The following is a 7183-nucleotide window of genomic DNA, read 5'->3' as shown; positions in this document are numbered from 1 at the left end:
GGTATGTGAGAGGGACCCTGAGTTTGTGGCCTCAAGTGGAATGGACACCGAGATGCTCTGACTTGAAGTAAGGCCGGATATCCCTGCAGTGAATTGAATGCAGGCTCGTCTTGCATCTCCCAAGACAAAGGGATGTCTGAATCCCCTGTGGAGACCACAGAGAAAGACCTAGTCCTCCGCCTCAACGCGAACGGAGGCCTCACATCCTTTGAAAACTCGAGAGGTTCGCTCAGATCAATGCTGCCAAAGGAGACGATGCCTGACTCCTCTTGCAAATCGATAGAAGTCCCAGGATCCCTGTGGCACGTGGAAAGGGACACTGGGTCTCGCACCTCACGTGGAGACGGGTCCCAATTGCCATGCCAAGACTCGAGGAGAATCCCGAGGTGTCCCTCGCACCTAGGCAGGAGTCCTGACGTCGCTGAACAAACACGTGTCTGGAAGTTCCCTCCCCGTCGTAACTCGAGAATATACCCCAGGTTCCGGCCGCAACTCGAGAAAAACCATGAGACTTCCAGCTCGCCGCGAGATGAGGCCCAATTCCCCTGCACTGCGTGCAGAGCAATTCCATGTTCCAAATCAAACGTGAAAGGAGCCTTGATTTCCTTGATGGCACTCCAGAGAAAACCCAAGATCACTGTCTGAAGTCTAGAGGGATCCTGAGGTCACTGGAGCAACAAGAAAGGGCTCCGTGGACCCCAAATCAACTCGAGATGAGAGCTTAGTCCCTGGCTTCGACTCAAGAGGAATACCAACTTTCCACAAGCACCTCAAGAGGAGGCTTCTCTCAGCTACAGGTATGTGAGAGGGACCATGAGTTTGTGGCCTCAAGTGGAATGGACACCGAGATGCTCTGACTCGAAGTAAGGCCGGATATGCCTGCAGTGAATTGAATGCAGGCTCGTCTTGCATCTCCCAAGACAAAGGGATGTCTTATTCCCCTGTGGAGACCACAGAGAAAGACCTAGTCGTCCGACTCAACGCGACCGGAGGCCTCACATCCTTTGAAAACTCGAGAGGTCCGTGGAGATCAATGCTTCCAAAGGAGACGATGCCTGACTCCTCTTGAAAATGGATAGGAGTCCCAGGATCCCTGTGGCACGTGGCAAGGGACACTGGGTGTCCCGCCTCACGTGGAGACGCGTCCCAATTGCCATGCCAAGTTTCGAGGAGAATCCCGAGGTGTCCCTAGCACCTAGGCAGGAGTCCTGACGTCGCTGAACAAACACGTGTCTGGAAGGGCCCTCCCCGTCGTAACTCGAGAATATACCCCAGGTTACGGCCGCAACTCGAGAAAAACCATGAGACTTCCCCCTCGCCGCGAGATGAGGCCCGATTCCCCTGCACTGCGTGCAGAGCAATTCCGTGTTCCACATCAAACGTGAAAGGAGCCTTGATTTCCTTGATGGCACTCCAGAGAAAACCCAAGATCACTGTCTCAAGTCTAGAGGGATCCTGAGGTCACTGGAGCAACACGAAAGGGCTCCGTGGACCCCAAATCAACTCGAGATGAGAGCTTTTCCCTGGCTTCGACTCAAGAGGAATACCAACTTTCCACAAGCACCTCAAGAGGAGGCTTCTCTCAGCTACAGGTATGTGAGAGGGCCCCTGAGTTTGTGGCCTCAAGTGTAATGGACACCGAGATGGTCTGACTCAAAGTAAGGCCGGATATCCCTGCAGTGAATTGAATGCAGGCTCGTCTTGCATCTCCCAAGACGAAGGGATGTCTGAATCCCCTGTGGAGACCACAGAGAAAGACCTAGTTCTCGGCCTCATCGCGACCGGATGCCTCACATCCTTTGAAAACTCGAGAGGTCCACACAGAACAAAGCTTCCAAAGGAGACGATGCCTGACTCCTCTTGAAAATGGATAGGAATCCCAGGATCCCTGTGGCACGTGGAAAGGGACCTGGGTCTCTTGCCTCACGTGGAGACGCGTCCCAATTGCCATGCCAAGACTCGAGGAGAATCGCGAGGTGTCCCTCGCACCTAGGCAGGAGTCCTGACGTCGCTGAACAAACACGTGTCTGGAAGGGCCCTCCCCGTCGTAACTCGAGAATATTCCCCAGGTTCCAGCCGCTTCTCGAGAAAAACCATGAGACTTCCCCCTCGCCGTGAGATGAGGCTAGATTCCCCTGCACTGCGTGCAGAGCAATTCCGTGTTCCACATCAGATGTTAAAGGAGACTTGATTTCCTTGATGGCACTCCAAAGAAAACCCAAGATCACTGTCTCAAGTCTAGAGGGATCCTGAGGTCACTGGAGCAACACGAAAGGTCTCCGTGGACCCCAAATCAACTCGAGATGAGAGCTTCGTCCGTGGCTTCTACTCTAGAGGAATACCAACTTTCCACAAACACCTCAAGAGGAGGCTTCTCTGAGATACAGGTATGTGAGAGGGACCCTGAGTTTGTGGCCTCAAGTGCAATGGACACTGTGATGCTCTGACTCGAAGTAAGGCCGGATATCCCTGCTGTGAATTGAATGCAGGCTCGTCTTGCATCTCCCAAGACGAAGGGATGTCTGAATCCAATGTGGAGACCACAGAGAAAACCTAGTTCTTCGCCTCATCGCGACCGGAGGCCTCACATCCTTTGAAACCTCGAGAGGTGTGCGGAGATCAATGCTTCCAAAGGAGACGATGCCTGACTCCTCTTGAAAATGGATAGGAGTCCCAGGATCCCTGTGGCACGTGGAAAGGGACCCTGGGTCTCCCGCCTCACGTGGAGACGGGTCCCAATTGCCATTCCAAGACTCGAGGAGAATCCCGAGGTGTCCCTCGCACCTAGGCAGGAGTCCTGACGTCGCTGAACAAACACGTGTCTGCAAGGGCCCTCCCCGTCGTAACTCGAGAATATACCCCAGGTTCCGGCCGCAACTCGAGAAAAACCATGAGACTTCCCCCTCGCGGCAAGATGAGGCCCGATTCCCCTGCACTGCGAGCAAAGCAATTCCGTGTTCCACATCAAACGTGAAAGGAGCCTTGATTTCCTTGATGGCACTCCAGAGAAAACCCAAGATCACTGTCTCAAGTCTAGAGGGATCCTGAGGTCACTGTAGCAACACGAAAGGGCTTCGTGGGCCGCAAACAACTCGAGATGAGAGCTTCGTCCCTGCCTTCGACTCAAGAGGAATACCAACTTTCCACAAGCACCTCAAGAGGAGGCTTCTGTCACCTTCAGGTATGTGAGAGGGACCCTGAGCTGGTGGCCTCAAGTCGAATGGATAGCGTGATGCTCTGACTCGAAGTAAGGCCGGATATCCCTGCAGTGAATTGAATGCAGGCTCGTTTTGCATCTCCCAAGAGGAAGGGATGTCTGAATCCACTGTGGAGACCACAGAGAAAGACCTAGTTCTCCGCCTCATCCCGAATTGAGGCCTCACATCCTTTGAAACCTCGAGAGGTGTGCGGAGATCAATGCTTCCAAAGGAGACGATGCCTGACTCCTCTTGAAAATGGATATTGGTCCCAGGATCCCTGTGGCACGTGGAAAGGGACCCTGGGTCTCCCGCCTCACGTGGAGACGCGTCCCAATTGCCATGCCAAGACTCGAGGAGAATCCCGAGTTGTGCCTCGCACCTAGGCAGGAGTCCTGACGTCGCTGAACAAACAGGTGTCTGGAAGGGCCCTCCCCGTCGTAACTCGAGAACATACCCCAGGTTCCGGCCGCAACTCGACAAAAACCATGAGAATTCCCCCTCGCCGCGAGATGAGGCCCGATTCCCCTGCACTGCGTGCAGAGCAATTCCGTGTTCCACATCAAACGTGAAAGGAGCCTTGATTTCCTTGATGGCACTCCAGAGAAAAGCCAAGATCACTGTCTCAAGTCTAGAGGGATCCTGAGGTTACTGTAGCAACACGAAAGAGCTCCGTGGACCCCAAATCAACTCGAGATGAGAGCTTACTCCCTGGCTTCGACTCAAGAGGAATACCAACTTTCCACAAGCACCTCAAGATGAGGTTTCTCTCAGCTACATTTATGTGAGAGGGAGCCTGAGTGTGTGGCCTCAAATGTAATGGACACCGAGATGCACTGATTCGAATAAAGGCCGGATATCCCTGCAGTGAATTGAATGCAGGCTCGTCTTGCATCTCCTAAGAAGAAGGGATGTATGAATCCCCTGTGGAGACGATAGAGAAAGACATTGTTCTCCGCCTCATCGCGACGTGAGTCCTCACATCCTTTGAGAACTCGAGAGGTCCGCGGAGATCAATGCTTCCAAAGGAGACGATGCCTGACTCCTCTTGAAAATGGATAGGAGTCCCAGGATCCCTGTGGCACATGGAAAGGGACCCTGGATCTCCCGCCTCACGTGGAGACGCGTCCCAATTGCCATGACAAGACTCGAGGAGAATCCCGAGGTGTCCCTCGCACCGACGCAGGAGTCCTGACGTCGCTGAACAAACACGTGTCTGGAACGGACCTCCCCGTCGTAACTCGAGAATATACCCCAGGTTCCGGCCGCAACTCGAGAAAAACCATGAGACTTCCCCCTCGCCGCGAGATGAGGCCCGATTCCCCTGCACTGCGTGCAGAGCAATTCCGTGTTCCACATCAAACGTGAAAGGAGCCTTGATTTCCTTGATGGCACTCCAGAGAAAACCCGAGATCACTGTCTCAAGTCTAGAGGGATCCTGAGGTCACTGTAGCAACATGAAATGTGTCCATGGACCCCAAATCAACTCGTGATGAGAGCTTATTCATTGGCTTCGACTCTAGAGGAATAGCAACTTTCCACAAGCACCTCAAGAGGAGGCTTCTCTCAGATAAAGTTATGTGAGAGGGCCCTGAGTTGGGGATTCAAGTGGAATGGACACCGAGAAGCTCTGACTCGAAGTAAGGCTGGATATCCCTGCAGTGAATTGAATGCAGGCTCGTCTTGCATCTCGCAAGACGAAGGGATGTCTGAATACCCTGTGGATACCACAGAGAAAGACGTAGTTCTCCCTCTCATGGCGACCGGAGGCATCACATCTTTGAAAATTCGAGAGGTCCGCGGAGATCAATGCTTCCTAAGGAGACGATGCCTGACTCCTCTTGAAAATGGATAGGAGTCCAAGAAACCCTGTGGCACGTGGAACGGGAACCTGGGTCTCCCGCCTCACATGGAGACGCGTCCCAATTGCCATGCCAAGACTCGAGGATAATCCCGAGGTGTCCCTCACACCTAGGCAGGAGTCCTGACGTCACTGAACAAACACGTGTCTGGAAGGGCCCTCCCCGTCGTAACTCGAGAATATACCCCGGGTTCCTGCCGCAACTCAAGAAAAACCATGAGACTTCCCCCTCGCCACGAGATGAGGCCCGATTTACCTGCACTGCATGCAGAGCAATTCCGTGTTCCACATCAAACGTGAAAGGAGCCTTGATTTCCTTGATGGCACTCCAGAGAAAACCCAAGATCACTGTCTCAAGTCTAGAGCGATCCTGAGGTCACCGTAGCAACAAGAAAGGTCTCCGTGGACCCCAAATCAAGTCGAGATGAGAGCTTAGTCCCTGGCTTCGACTCAAGAGGAATACCAACTTTCCACATGCACCTCAAGAGGCGGTTTCTGTCAGCTACAGGTATGTGCGAGGGACCCTGAGTTTGTGGCCTCAAGTAGAATGGACACCGAGATGCTCTGATTCGAAGTAAGGCCGGATATCCCTGCAGTGAATTGAATGAAGTCTCGTCTTGCATCTCCCAAGACGAAGGGATGTCTGAATCCCCTGTGGAGACCACAGAGAAAGACCTAGTTCTCCCTCTCATGGCGACCGGAGGCATCACATCTTTGAAAACTCGAGAGGTCCGCGGAGATCAATGCTTCCTAAGGAGACGATGCCTGACTCCTCTTGAAAATGGATAGGAGTCCAAGAAACCCTGTGGCACGTGGAACGGGAACCTGGGTCTCCCGCCTCACATGGAGACTTGTCCTAATTGCCATGCCAAGACTCGAGGAGAATCCCGAGGTGTTCCTCGCACCTAGGCACTAGTCCTGACGTCGCTGAACAAACACTTGTCTGGAAGGGCCCTCCCGTCGTAACTCAGGAATATACCCCAGGTTAAGGCCGCAACTCGAGAAAAAATATGAGACTTCCCCATCGCCGCGAGATGAGGCCCGATTCCCCTGCACTGCGTGCAGAGCAATTCCGTGTTCCACATCAAACGTGAAAGGAGCCTTGATTTCTTTGATGGCACTCCAGAGAAAAGCCAAGATCACTGTCTCAAGTCTAGAGGGATCCTGAGGTTACTGTAGCAACACGAAAGAGCTCCGTGGACCCCAAATCAACTCGAGATGAGAGCTTACTCCCTGGCTTCGACTCAGAGGAATACCAACTTTCCACAAGCACCTCAAGATGAGGTTTCTCTCAGCTACATTTATGTGAGAGGGACCCTGAGTGTGTGGCCTCAAATGTAATGGACACCGAGATGCACTGATTCGAATAAAGGCCGGATATCCCTGCAGTGAATTGAATGCAGGCTCGTCTTGCATCTCCTAAGAAGAAGGGATGTATGAATCCCCTGTGGAGACCATAGAGAAAGACATTGTTCTCCGCGTCATCGCGACGTGAGTCCTCACATCCTTTGAGAACTCGAGAGGTCCGCGGAGATCAATGCTTCCAAAGGAGACGATGCCTGACTCCTCTTGAAAATGGATAGGAGTCCCAGGATCCCTGTGGCACATGGAAAGGGACCCTGGATCTCCCGCCTCACGTGGAGACGCGTCCCAATTGCCATGACAAGACTCGAGGAGAATCCCGAGGTGTCCCTCGCACCGACGCAGGAGTCCTGACGTCGCTGAACAAACACGTGTCTGGAACGGACCTCCCCGTCGTAACTCGAGAATATACCCCAGGTTCCGGCCGCAACTCGAGAAAAACCATGAGACTTCCCCCTCGCCGCGAGATGAGGCCTGATTCCCCTGCACTGCGTGCAGAGCAATTCCGTGTTCCACATCAAACGTGAAAGGAGCCTTGATTTCCTTGATGGCACTCCAGAGAAAACCCGAGATCACTGTCTCAAGTCTAGAGGGATCCTGAGGTCACTGTAGCAACATGAAATGGGTCCATGGACCCCAAATCAACTCGTGATGAGAGCTTATTCATTGGCTTCGACTCTAGAGGAATAGCAACTTTCCACAAGCACCTCAAGAGGAGGCTTCTCTCAGATAAAGTTATGTGAGAGGGCCCTGAGTTGGGGAT

The sequence above is a fragment of the Dama dama genome, unplaced genomic scaffold (genome assembly GCF_033118175.1).
Source record: "Dama dama isolate Ldn47 unplaced genomic scaffold, ASM3311817v1 ptg000096l, whole genome shotgun sequence".
Lineage (NCBI taxonomy): Eukaryota > Metazoa > Chordata > Mammalia > Artiodactyla > Cervidae > Dama > Dama dama.
This window is presented reverse-complemented; position numbering follows the sequence as displayed.